We start from the raw sequence: 15,840 nt of genomic DNA, 5'->3' as shown, positions 1-15,840 counted from the left end.
TCTCCCTTCTCAAATAAAAATTTCCTGAGCCATGTCATATCGATATTAGCGACATCAGATCAAGGTTACAATGCCTTTGTAGCAATTATAATAAACGTGTCCCCGTTTCCTTTCCTCGTATCATGTTCACCTGATTAACGTTAAATTGTCAGAAATCCAGACGCGAATTAATTAGCCTACCTAGCATCGATTCGCTGTAAAGCACGAAAGAGAACGCGGTGGTTGAACGCGTGTTTCCAGGCTAGAAATTTAAGCAGTGCCATTAAACCGGACGAAAATTTGGAAATGTAACCAGATAATTGAGATAGACGCGGCCTGACGGTGACATAATTACTGTCACTGGCCGATTTACCGGGATAATTTCGTGATACGTGCTCCGGCCATGGTAATTTCATAATGTCCGCCGAACAACGAAAACCTGAAAAATTCGGATTAAACGGCCGGTGATTAAAAAACGAGATGATAATGAGTCGCTGCGCACGCGGAACATTTTCGACCGACGAAAATTTTGTAAAATATTGAAAAACACCGAATCGTATTAATAAAGTTGTGTACGGACTATATAATCAAATATCTTTTCATTTAATCTCACGGTATATTGCTTATTTTTGTGATATTCATATAATTATATGGTTAGGATATTCACACGTTATTATATTATGGTACATTCATGTGTAACTGCATGATTTTGATATTCATGTGTGATTATATTATCATATGTTCATATGTAATTATATGATTTTGATATTCATATGTAATTATATAATCATACGTTCATATGTAATTATATGGTTGTGATATTCATATGTAATTTTATTATCATACGTTCATATGTAATTATATGATTTTGATATTCATGTGTGATTATATTATCATATGTTCATATGTAATTATATGATTTTGATATTCATGTGTGATTATATTATCATACGTTCATATGTAATTATATGGTTGTGATATTCATATGTAATTTTATTATCATACGTTCATATGTAATTATATGATTTTGATATTCATGTGTGATTATATTATCATATGTTCATATGTAATTATATGATTTTGATATTCATGTGTGATTATATTATCATATGTTCATATGTAATTATATGGTTGTGATATTCATATGTAATTATATTATCATACGTTCATATGTAATTATATGATTTTGATATTCATGTGCGATTATATTATCATATGTTCATATGTAATTATATGGTTGTGATATTCATATGTAATTTTATTATCATACGTTCATATGTAATTATATGATTTTGATATTCATGTGTGATTATATTATCATATGTTCATATGTAATTATATGATTTTGATATTCATGTGTGATTATATTATCATATGTTCATATGTAATTATATGGTTGTGATATTCATATGTAATTATATTATCATACGTTCATATGTAATTATATGATTTTGATATTCATGTGCGATTATATTATCATATGTTCATATGTAATTATATGGTTGTGATATTCATATGTAATTATATAATCATACGTTCATATGTAATTATATGGTTGTGATATTCATATGTAATTATATTATCATACGTTCATATGTAATTATATGATTTTGATATTCATATGTGATTATACTATCATATGTTCATATGTAATTGTATGATTTTGGTATTCATATGTGATTATACTATCATATGTTCATATGTAATTTAATGATTTTGATATTCATATGTGATTATATTATAATATGTTCATATGTAATTATATGATTATGACATTCATATGTAATTATATGATTATGGTATTCATATGTTATTACATTATCATACATTCATACGTAATTATATGATTATGGTATTCATATGTAATTACATTATCATACATTCATATGTAATTATATGATTAGGGTATTCATATGTAATTACATTATCATATATTCATGTGTAACTATATCATTGTGATATTCATATGTGATTACATTATCATACATTCATACGTAATTATGTAATTGTGGTGAACATATATGCTCACATTATTTGGATTACATACATACATATATGATTTTGATGCACAAAATTACATAATTTTGATTACATGTATGCTTATATGTTTATGACATACATATGCAACCATACATAAAATTATACAATTATGACATTCATTCAATAAAAAGTAGTATGTCTGCATATAATATATACATATATGTATCATATAACATATGTACACACTCTATGTACATAAACTATAATGTCTGTACAAAAGCATTTATAAAAAATAATAAAAAAAGAACACACTAACAGTTTCTCTTTCAACCAATCTTTAAATAAACAGTCTTGTTAACGATGCTATAAATAAATGTTTGAATAATTGATAAAAATACAAAGACGAGAGGTGAAGATTGCCGAGGTCAGCGTTCGGTTTCTTATTATAAATTATCCAAAGAACAGAATGTAAAGTGTAGGAAAAGTTTCACGAAATACCCGGCAGCGTTCTGCGAAAAGTTTTCACGGTACGTCAACAGCCGTTTTCATATCTAATAAAAAGTTTTTAGCCCGTTTCCCGTGGACGCGACACTTATGTTTTCACCGTGAAACTTCACGCGGAAAAATCATCCGCTCAAGAAAAGTCGAGCGTGCCTAATTTAAAATTGTAAATTCCGACGTTCCGTGCATAGGTGAGAGAGGAGGACATTCAAGAAATTGAGACCATCGAACACGAACATACTAACGTATACGTATTCCGTGATGTCCCGTGTCGTAAGTCTTTGCAAAACGGGGTGAAGCATCACGTTTTTGCTATTTCGAAAGTTGAGGACGTTTCTGGACATTTTCGGAAAGTTTAATACTGAGGGTATGTGAACTTTACTGGAGAGTTTTGGATCAAACTTATTCTTGGGTTTTTAATTCAGTTTAAATGCTTTTCTGAGATGGGAATTTTGGAAATTAGGGAGTGTGAGAATTTTAATATTTGAAAATTTGGAGGATTGGAAATTTGGTCTTTTAGAAAATTAGGAAAGTTAGAGATGTGATAAATTGGAATTTAGAAAGTTGAATAGCTAGAAATTTGAAAATGTAGAGCTTGAAAATTACAAAATTGTAAAGTTAGACATCTGAAAATTAGGGTCCTGAAATAAATAAATCGTAAGTTTCAAAATTTCTGAATTTTTAACAGTGAATATTTCTTAAAATTGCAATCAAATTGTTTCCTCTTATCCATAAACCTAATGCAAATGCACTGGAACGAATAAAATGCTAAGAAGACTTAAGAACTATATCGGTGGATTGTACGATTATAAATAACCCCATCCATTACTACGGTATATTCCGAACGTTTCATTTAGATTCCCCGAAAGGCGAAGAAATTTTTCACGAGAACTCGTCTCGGAGCGTTCTGTGGTAATTAAGGACGAGATTGCTTCTCTAGCGACTTTCATAGAAACGGTTATTTCTTACCTTCCTCGATTCGTGGGAACACCGTATATAGAATTATAATTGGCGAATGCAAATGGTTATATCGAGTGGGAGCTGCTCGCTAGCCTGACATTAATTCCATTTGCTCGAAACACGAAGTGCATCGATGACATCTGCGCGCTACTGTTACGACGAGGTTGCTGCAGCAGCAACAGTTTCTGCAACCGGAACACCACGATTATTCGGGACATCTAACGTCAACCGCTTTCTACTGACGTGGTTCCTGTGATAATGGAACCGTACACGAAAGAAATACCTCTCTTTACATTGCACGACTCCCGGCGATCCGCTTTGATCGCTGTTAAACGGACGACAAAGCGAAGAGTGCACAATAGAGATCTCGATGAATTATTTATGTTAGCGCCAGACATAACCGCTATAAGCAGGGATCGAAATAAACCTTTTAAAAATTCTCCTTCGAACTTGTATCTTTCGCTTGAGAAAATATCTCCTCTGTAGAATGTTTGTGCATGTACTCATGAACTTCTTTAGAAACTCGTCAAACAAATATTTTTCTATCTGTTAAAGGCTCCATAACAACGAAGTACATCCTTACTTTTCATATATTTTTCAATATTTAATATTTTTAAAAAATTCGTATTACAAGAATAATTATTTTTAGTCATTTATATTAATATAGTTAGGGCAGTAATATTACATTTTATATTCATTCAATAATGCAGTTTTAAATGCTTCACGTAACAAGAAATTTTTAAACATTCTGCAGTGATATAATAAGAACGACTAAAGTGAAATATAACGTCTGACTGAAATTGGTACGGGATAATGGAATATTGTTTCAATATAATTAGAATAAAATGACGATACAGCGTAATGTATTCTAATGAACGAAATCTAATAGCAATCAGCGTAAGACATATCAGTCATAACTGGAATTGTTATGGTGGTATGAATCCTTAATTAAGCACGAATTCAGTCACGAAGAAAATTCCTCGAATTGAAATTGCTTGAGCTTTCGAGGATTCCTTTAAAGCTGAACAGATTTGGGGTGAATTAGGAAACATTATCGACGTGTCTCCTTTGGTTGAAAATTTTTGTCATTAAATACAGTTCTTTCGTTACTTTCTATAATTTATAATTAAGGTTCCTATAAATATTTTGTAAGAATCTCCTTTATTATTAATGAATGATTCATAAGAAGAATCATTTCAAATATTCCAATTTCTCGCATTGTTCAAATACTTCAGGTATTAGAATCTATGTTTAGTTATTTGAATGTTCGATTAATTTAAAATCGATATAAAAATATATTCGAATTTTTCAATAATTAAAGTTGAGTATGAGACATGGCAAACACAAAGGACAGCAAGGTCCGCCTCTTATTTTAAATCTCAAATGCATTTTTAACAGCATGGATAAGTGAGTTGCAGAGTAAAAGGGAAAATAGAAGGAGGAAGTGTTTAGGGTCTGTCGAGGGATGGTTTCGTCGTCTCCATGGAACAACGTCCAGCCACGGAATACTTTGAGGTTTGATTAAGCCTTGTGTGGCTGTGCTAGCCCACCTGAGTGATGCTAATTAGTTTCTCTTGGCGTACGAGAACACCAAGAGAGAAAAAGGGATGGAACGTTCGGTGTGTCATAAAATTTGCGAGAAACTACGCGTGTGTTGTTCTTCTATGTCCCTTCGAGGAGAATACGATTAAAAGAAAGATAAACACGTTAGTCAGCTTTCAGGATGAACGTGAAGGTCCAGCCAACATTTGTTCATTCTCTCGGTTATAATATTCGCTCTACTAACCCGACGAATATTTTGCTAACCTGACTAATTTTCATTCATATTTTATTTGACTTGTAATCTATCCTTTAAACTTGATCTGCAACTGTTTAATTATAATTGCAGTATATCGAATTATACTGTAAATTGCATACTTCAAAGAATGTACGAACTTGATCTCAAGGTTCTTTGATGTAAAATTGTTGATGTTACTTGTCTTTCAAATGTAAAATCAAAGAATTTTGAGCGAAATCTCATTTGAATAAAACTATCGTATTGCAAATGTCTGTAGTTTATGATATATCGAAATCTTCTATAAAAATTAATTCTTGAAGTATAGTTAAGTCGTGTGATTTAGAAAAGTAATAGTCTGTAGAGCTTTATGATTTTTCACAATGAAACTCCACAATGAAAACTATATTAAAAATGCGTAAATAACAGTGGAATAGTAAACAAGAACGTGTTAAGAGCAGGAAAGAAAAAGTAGAAGAAAATTCCGATGTACATATCTCACAGCCCACAGTTCAGTAAGCAAAGTTTCAGTTTCACGACGAGCTACCACAATTCTTCGGTTATCGTAACGATGCTGTTTGTTGAACTTCGTAACTTCATAGTCACAATGCACATTGTTCCGTCGCCTTATCGAAATCGCATATGTTCTCGTCGAAACTCCAGAAAATCCATTCTAATATTTTTTCTTCGCCCTCTCTATCCGTGTTGCTTTTTTCCCCCTCCGGGCTTCGATTCACCGTGCACGTTAATTTACGCGGATCGCGCTTTCGCAGACGCAAACTTGACACTCGTAGGCATATATCATTACGAATTCTGACCAACGATGTTCTGCGATGTCATGACGATGATGCATTGTTCTTCACACGTGCGCTCGTTCGAAACTTTCATCAATTTAGCCTAACTGTTTGATAATCTTTAGTTCTCTTGCAAAATTACACTTCACTGTAATTCACAAATAATATGTCCTTTTTATTTGAAAAACAAAAATGAGTTTAAGTTCAAAGAATATTTATCACTTTTAATTTTGCTGAATATTTACATTGATAATTGTCCTATGACCTTAGCTTTACTTATTAATTTCACTAAAATGATTGTAAATATGATGAATTGAATTTTGTTATAATATGTGCGAAAGGGAGCTATGAAATTAGACAGTGCTCTCATAACACTGTTAATCTTAAAATGAATAGCTCTTTGCACCTCCTAAGTAGAATTACTATATCAGTTCTCAATTACAAGATCATTCTACTGATAACCAGATGTGAATTTCCAATTGAAACCCATTTAATTAATGACTTCTATAACGTTGAATTATCTATTATAATTTAATCGCATAATGGAGAGTAGAGATTAAAAATTCAAGAGTTCGACAGCGTCGAATCCCATTTTAATTCCCATGTTTGCCTTCAAATTTTCTTGCCTGAAAGCCCCATCAATTTTCCCGTTCGTTCTGCTGCAAAGTCCAAAGACCATCGTCACAAACAAACCCGTAGTTTCACACCCTGGCGAGGCCTTGTTCTCAGACAGGCATTATCCACGTCACTTAGTTACGTTTACGGAAGTTTTCCAAACAAGCTCCCACAACCGGCTCGGTTTTCCTCTTCATCTCGACACCGGAGAACCTGGCCGGACTTGGTCGCCGGCTAGTTGGCGCCGAAGAGGCTGCAGGGTTTCTCGGTGCACACCGTGACACACCATGATTCTCGCTGCAGCTGGGTCCTTCGTTTCCGGCCTCTCCTGTAATTATCTCGCAGCCAGGTGCTCGGTAATTTTCTTTAATCACAGAAGGCTCGATCGTTGCCCTGTCTGGGTGTGACAAGTCGAAAGGATTCGACCGGCCAAACACGAGCCTTCGATGGGCGTGCACCCATCGGCGTTGGTCCAAGGACAAAGTGCAGACCGAGTGCAATTGAAGAAGCGTAACAGAGGGAAACCGGATGGTGGAGTTCGTGGAAAAAAAAGAACAGGGGTGAGACCGAGAACTTTGCCAGCGGTGCTTTCCACCGAATTAGAACACCGAGAGATGGATGTGAACGCCGGTGCATTGATGTGGTGAACACGCGCGTGTGTGCGCGCCGAGTGCGTGGATAAAAGGTTAAACATACGTGCGAATTCACCGATACGAGGGTGCAAATGGGTGTGAGTGCTTTCAGGGAACGCGACGGTTTGGGGATGGAATTTCTTGCAGGGTGAAAGTGGTGGTTACGTAATTAGTGTGCCACTTAAGGGTGAGTCGGAATGGAAGGTGCGATGATTCTGGGTGATACGTCAGTTTCGGGCGGTTTCTTGCGGGACACTGGATATCTAGAGATAGCAGGGTTCAGAGGGCAAGTTCGGGTTAGCTACCTACAAAAATTCTAACATTTTTATTATCAGAGAATTAAGTGTCATTTAGTACGGTGATAATCTAGCATCAAGGTTATAGCTGTACTTGTTAAGATTTGTAAGGGTGTATGATGTGTATGTATAACTTGCAATTAAAATTAAATGAAACAAATTAAAATGAACAATGCATTTGTATACAACAATAATACAATACGCAAGCAGTGTACAGGGTGTCTCACAATAGGTGTAACTCCTGGAAAGGGGTAGCTGATTATGAAGAAGTATTTCCTTTGCAAACATAGAAGTTTTGTTTTTGAATTAGTAATGAAAATGCATATACCATCCCCTATTTTCAATGATCTTTTTGAAAAAAAAATCGATGCTTTTCACATAGAAGACAGAAGTTATGAATATATTATACACAACAGATAATGAGTATACCATATGAAATAGTCTGTCAGAAATTGAAATTTCTAAAAAAAAATTAGGAATTAATCGGTGATAAGCTCACACAGGTTGATTTCATCCGTAAGCGAAATACGTGAAAAAATTCGATGTCTAATATCGTCCAGTATCATTCTGCCCCGAAACTCGATAAAAAAGGTATCTACGAGAATGCGTCAGACGCGAGGACCGAATCGTTCGTTATTATGAATGAGATTTACACTGGCTGAGGGGCGATCGAATATTTCAGTAGGTAAACCAATATATCTTCGGCCGTGCAGCAGCCTCGGCGCATGCAAATAGCAGAGATTGGCCAGTACGTGGCAAATATTTGTTTTGACTTCTCATCGAGAAGGCGTACGTTCCGCCCGAAAGATCCAGCTCCGCCGAAAAGGATCGTCGCGTGTCCTTTTCCAGTCGCATTCGCGCTAGTTTTAATATCTTCCTGTATTTACACGACATTACTCGCGATATATGCGCCAACGGAATGCGCCTTCGCAATATGGCTACGAAATTTCGCGCCTTTCACGAAACAATGAAATTCTCTTTGCTAAATTTCTGCTACGAAGATGTGGCAATTTTGCGAACGCGGTCGATGTAAAAAGATAAATAAACGACTGAAAGAGAACAGAACACCGTATGGTATTAGGTAAGCCTGTTTTGTATTTACTGGCGATGAAAGTTATGCGCATTGTCGGGATACTTTATGGCAACGAAACTATTTAGATTTTATTTCATAGAAATTGTAATGGGAAATGCTGTTGCGGAACATCAGAGTGCAGCTTCTGGGAAATTGGAATTTAGATTTGTTTGATTGTAAGCAGCTTACGGAGCAGAATGATGGTGTAAATTTTCGTATTTTCTTCAGTAGTTGAAAATTTTTTTTCTCGACAATATTAGCATATAATTTAGTTCGAAGTTACTTCAAAAATGAAGAGATTAAGTGAAGCACTCGTAAGATGCGGAATATAATTTTACGTTAAACTTTGATTAAGTTCAGTCGTTCGATAACTTTTTGAACTTCTTCGCAACTTACAGAGTTCCATGAAATTTAGGTTCAAACTACATAGCATGTAACAGCTGTTTAAAAATTACATCGTAGAAAAAAAGTTCGAACATCTTAAGTTTCCTTCCTTTAATTCAGTTCGGAGGCTAGTTTATTTAAGTAGCGAAAAAAATGACACAGAGTGTAGTCTCTAACCTTATTGGATAAACTGTTCAAGAGGTCACTGATCTTTTTTAGTGATATCGTATACAATGAAATAACCTTGAGTTAAAAAATTAAGGGTTGGTCAATTGAAATGTTCATATTGTAAATTATTTCATTGAAGTTTCGGAATTTTGTGATTCTGATGTTTTAAAAATTTTGAAATTTCTAAAATGTCAAAATTGTCAAAATGTTAAAATGTCAATAAAGCTCTGAATTTCCATATACCTAAATCCCCAATTCCTAAATTCCTGATCTAAACCCCTAAATTTCTAAATTTCTAAATTCCCAAATCCCTGAATCTACAAATTCCCACAACCCCAAATCCTCAGGTTCTCATCAAATTTCCCGAATCCCTATATCTGCATCTCCGTATTAAAATCCCCAAAATCCCTAACTACTACCATCAAATAAACATCATCCGATGTTTTCAAAAATTTTTCGAGAAATGACAGACTCGTTTACCGCAATCGCGCTTAATCTACAACTTGTCCGCGCAAAAAGCATCTGCCTTGTATCTCTTTCGTCCATCTTTTCGGCTTAATGTCTATCGTCTAGGAAATGAGCTAGTATCCTTTCGTCTTTCTTTCCTCTCACCCTTTGCAAACTCTAATCTCACCCCAACGTGCTTTCATCATTGAAACAGCCAGCCTTTCCTCTCTCAACAGCTGCTCGTCTCTTAAATTTTTCCGAGCGTTTGTCGCGAATTTTCCTCCCCCTTTTTTTATTTATTTTTTGATTTTTCTCGCTCGTCAAATATCTCGCCTCAATATTATCGCCTTGGTATTTAACCCTTCTGATTAGGATGACATGAAATATCTGATTATAACGGTAATTTATGCGGGATGTTAAATATGTATATGTGTGATGCATTATTGAGGTATGCATTACATTACGTGAGTTCGATTTCTACGCGTTGTATTACTACATGTGTTAGACTTCTACGCGTTGTACTACATATGTTAAATTTCCATGTGTAGCATTATCACGCGTGTTAGATTTTCGTGCGTCAAATTACTACACGTGTTAGATTTCCACATATTGTATTACTATACGTGTTAAATTTCCACATATTGTGTTATCATATGTGTTAGATAGCCACGGGTCATATTGCCACATGTATTAAATTTCCATGTGTTGTATTACCACACGTGTTAGATTTTCGTGCGTTGTATTACCACACGTGTAAGATTTCCACGCGCCAAATTACTACACGTGTTAGATTTCCACATATTGTATTACCATACGTGTTAGATTTCCACATATTGTATTACCATACGTGTTAAATTTCCACATATTGCGTTATCATATGTCTTAGATAGCCACGGGTCATATTGCCACACGTATTAAATTTCCATGTGTTGTATTACCACATGTGTTAGATTTTCATGCGTTGCATTACCACACGTATAAGATTTCCATGCGTTAAATTACTACACGTGTTAGATTTCCACATATTGTATTACCATACGTGTTAGATTTTCACATATTGTGTTATCATATGTGTTAGATAGCCACGGGTCATATTGCCACATGTATTAAATTTCCATGCGTTGTATTACTGCATGTGTTAGATTTTCATGCGTTGCATTACCACACGTATAAGATTTCCACGCGTTAAATTACTACACGTGTTAGATTTCCACATATTGTGTTATCATATGTGTAAGATTTCCACGCGTCATATTACCACACGTGACAAAATTTCCACGCATTGTATTATCACACGTGTTAAACTTCCATGCATCAAATTACCATACGTGTTAGATTTCCACGCATTGTATTACCACATGTGTTAGATTTCTCCGCGTTGTTGTATCACACGTGTCAGATTTCTACGCGTTGTATTACCATACGTGTTAGAGTTCCACGCGTTGTATCACTAATCCTTGTATGACCACATATGTTATGTCGTCATGCGTTGTGTCACTAGGCTTTGTGTCACCACATGTGTTACATCGCCACGCGTTATATCACCACACGTTGATTATCTACGCGTACTAAATCGCTACATATTGTATCACGACACTATGATTATCTACGCGTACTAAATCAAACCACACGTCACATTACCAAATATTAAATTAACTACCTGAAATTCTAACTGAAAAAATCTCAAAAATTCAATTACAACAAATAACAAAATACTGTCTACACTTTAAAAATTACCAAATACAATTCCCAATAATTAAATTTGTAACACATTTATCAAATTTATTAATGCGTCCGTATGTGATACTAAAATCTGCAATATAACGAAGTTTTAGTACACGTAAAGGCTATAGGGCAGAATGTGCGAAGTCTATTTTGGTCACCCGAGTCTCATTCCTTTTTTATTTTTTTCGTAACGAATATTTCGTTCGATGACGCGAGACAATGTGTCAAGAAACCTTTTATTGCATTTTTGCGAAACAAGCGCGCCACTCCGCTCCACCATTTTCCCAGAAAATGTTTCACCGACTTCGCTTTCGCGCCACCGGTACAATTGCGCGTATAAAATATTGCGATATTAAACGTTACGGTGCATTGTGCAGGCTAACGGACAATAGCAGAAGTAATTAAGAACGCGGTTAGTTAGATTAACTTGATTATAAGGTGAAACACGGTATGTGTTATTTGCGATGGGATCTGACGCAATAAATACACTGTATCATTCGCAAACAAATACACGGTTAAACGTTGAATGAAACTGATAACTGCATACAAATCGCTAACAATTATTACCACATTCTATTATTTGTAAAACAGTTAAACAATTAAATTTCATCTAGTGTAACGGTAAATAGGTTTATAATTGCATATATTAATTTTAGTAGGTCACGAATTTTGGATGCTAATTAGCTTTATATCAATTTTGGACATTTTTGTAATTTATAAATTTATAAATTTCGGAATTTTTGGGTCGTGAAATTCTTAAATGCATAGGTGAATATATTACTAGATTTCCGTAGAATGGTGTCCCTAGATTCTTATGTAGCTGAATTATCAAATTGGTAGAATTTGAGGTTATTACATGGGAGGATTCCAAAATCCCCAAATTCCTATATTTCGAAAATCCCTGTATTCGCAGTTCCCTATACCCTCAGATTCCTATATTTTCAGATCCCTATATCCCTATATCCCTAGACCCCTAGATCCGTAGACCTCTATATCCCTATATCCCAAGATCCCTATATCCCTAGATTCCTAAATCCCTATATCCCCATATCCCTAGATCCCCATATCCCTAGATCCCCATATCCCTAGATTCCCATATCCCTAGATCCCCATATCCCTAGATCCCCATATCCCTAGATCCCCATATCCCTAGATCCCCATATCCCTAGATCCCCATATCCCTAGATCCCCATATCCCTAGATCCCCATATCCCTAGATCCCCATATCCCTAGATCCCCATATCCCTAGATCCCCATATCCCTAGATCCCCATATCCCTAGATCCCCATATCCTGAGATTCCTATATTACTGAATTTCTACGTCCCTAAATTACTATATCCCTAGATCCCAATAACTCCAAACCCCTATATCTCCAGATCCTTACATTCCCAAATGGAACCGAAAAGTCTTCCAAATCCGAAAGTCTGAATGCCAAATTTCCAAATGTCCGAAATTTTCAAAAATCCCTAGAATCGTGTTGACTGGGACTCTGCCTAATATTTTTCGTAGTGGAACTATCGGCCCAAAATAATTTGGCAATTAGAACACTTGATTCCCATCGCATTATCTTAACAACAGAAAGACATTGACCGTTGAATTTCAAGCGAGATACATTCATCAAGCTCCATGAATTAACCTAAGAGGCACCTCGACGATCTCCGCTTTAGAAACGACAGTGCGTCGGTAGGAAGAGATGATCTCTTCCCACAGGAAGAAACGGAAACAGCGTCGTGTGGCAGGTATCGAACAATGGCAACGAACAGGGCTGCCTCCTTCGAGGATCCCCCTCGTTAATCAGCATAGCATCCTGATCTCTGGTGGACGTTAGGATCCTCCTTGTGCGTGCATCTCGAACCCTCGGTATGTGTTACTCGGTTTATGCCACGTTATCTCCCGTGCTGGCATACTACAAGGCATTATGGTGGTCGCGCAGCTCGTTGTACATAGGGGCCGTTTACGTGCAGACATATTCTATGTACACCTAGTCGTAGCAGGAGGTGTCAGATTGCGATAAACAGTCCACTTACAGATGTCGTCGGGTTTATGGCCGTGATAAAAAAATCCTTCAACGATATAAAACATGGGGAATGTCGGACGAAGCGTTGGGATGTAATTTGATAGTAATTTGTAATTATTTAGGGGAATTATGGGAACTGTTAACTAGGATGTGGTAGATTGGTAGATGTTCCTAGTAACAGATTAGGAGATCTAGACGTAATGGATTACTAGGTGTATGTGGACTGGGCTGATCAAAGATGTTAGTAAATAATATTAGTAATATTTGTTTGATTCATGTGTAACATATTTTTCCACAGAGCATATGTAGTTTATCAAGCTTATATCTTCACCTCTTTCTAGTTATGTTAGTACTTTGTTAAGTATGATGGAGTTCGATTGTTACAGAGAACGTTCTTTATATCACATATCGTACATCATACATGTACATATATTTGTCATATCATATATCATATATGTTATATGTCATATGTCAATCATATGTCATGTGTTATATGTTATGTTATATATTATATGCATGTCATATGTTATGTTATATGTTATGTCACATGTTATGTCATTTGTTATGTCACATATTATGTCATATGTTATCTCATATGTTATCTCATATGTTATCTCATATGTTATGTCATATGTCATGTCATATGTTTTGTCATATATTGTGTCATATGTTATGTCCTATGTTACGTCATATGTTATCTCATATGTTATGCCACATGTTATGCCACATGTTATGTCATATGTTATGTCACATATTATGTCATATGTTATCTCATATGTTATGTCATATGTTATGTCATATGTTACGTCATATGTTATCTCATATGTTACGTCATATGTCATGTCATATGTTATGTCATATGTCATGTCATATGTTATGTCATATGTTATGTCATATGTTATGTCATATGTTATCTCTTATGTTACGTCATATGTTACGTCATATGATACGTCATATGTAATCTCATATGTTATGTCATATGTTATCTCATAAGTTATGTCATATGTTTTGTCATATGTTATGTCATATGTTATGTCATATGTTATCTCCTATGTTACGTCATATGTTACGTCATATGTTACGTCATATGTTATCTCATATGTTATCTCATATGTTATGTCATATGTCATGTCATATGTTTTGTCATATATTGTGTCATATGTTATGTCCTATGTTACGTCATATGTTATCTCATATGTTATGCCACATGTTATGCCACATGTTATGTCATATGTTATGTCACATATTATGTCATATGTTATCTCATATGTTATGTCATATGTTATGTCATATGTTACGTCATATGTTATCTCATATGTTACGTCATATGTCATGTCATATGTTATGTCATATGTCATGTCATATGTTATGTCATATGTTATGTCATATGTTATGTCATATGTTATCTCTTATGTTACGTCATATGTTACGTCATATGATACGTCATATGTAATCTCATATGTTATGTCATATGTTATCTCATAAGTTATGTCATATGTTTTGTCATATGTTATGTCATATGTTATGTCATATGTTATCTCCTATGTTACGTCATATGTTACGTCATATGTTACGTCATATGTTATCTCATATGTTATGTCATATGTTATCTCATAAGTTATGTCATATATTGTGTCATATGTTATGTCATATGTTATGTGTTATATGTATGTCGTATGTCATATCTAACATTATCATACATCACACATCATACTCCTATGTATCATATATGTCGAAAAAGACATGTAAGTTGCACAAAATGATTGCAAGTACCAGCTTCATTAAAAATATTTGTATGAATAGTGTAATTCTCTAACAGAGCTATCACAGCAATATTAGAAAGTCTTGATGAACAATTCTCCTATTACATCAAAAATAAATATATTGTAAAATAACATGTTAGTCAATATAGACTTGAACTAATATTACTCATATTAACACCTATAATTAATATGTTCTTTAATAATGTAATGATGTTGTAGAACATCTCATTAAAAAACGATAAAACTTTTTAGCTAACCAAATACTAAATCGCTGAATGTTTTGTTGGTTGTGATGATTCGGATTTACCGATATCGGGACTTGATTAGCACCATTGATACTCCATGGCATTAATGAACATTTGCTTTTGGTATTAACACCTTATCGATTGGAAGTTTACTGTTAGACTCGTTGATGCTGTTCGTCATTGAGGGAATAATAATTAATGAATCTTTGGGCGTTAATGATTCGTAATTGGATTCGAATAATCGGATTTTGAGGTGTTGCAAATTTGAGGTTCTTCGTGATGGAAGCGGTGTAATTGAAGGGAGTTCATTTTAAAGGATAACTGTTTGAATAAAAATTCAAAGTTATGTAAACAAATTATTGACTATTGACTCTGGAGTAATTACTCCAGAAAATTATTAATTATGTTAATGAATATAGAGAATTATGTTCACTGTTGTGGAAAATAATTATTTAAATTTATTAATTATTCATTTAGTGATCTACTT

The sequence above is a fragment of the Megachile rotundata genome, chromosome 8 (genome assembly GCF_050947335.1).
Source record: "Megachile rotundata isolate GNS110a chromosome 8, iyMegRotu1, whole genome shotgun sequence".
Lineage (NCBI taxonomy): Eukaryota > Metazoa > Arthropoda > Insecta > Hymenoptera > Megachilidae > Megachile > Megachile rotundata.
Note: the sequence above shows the minus strand (reverse complement) of the source record.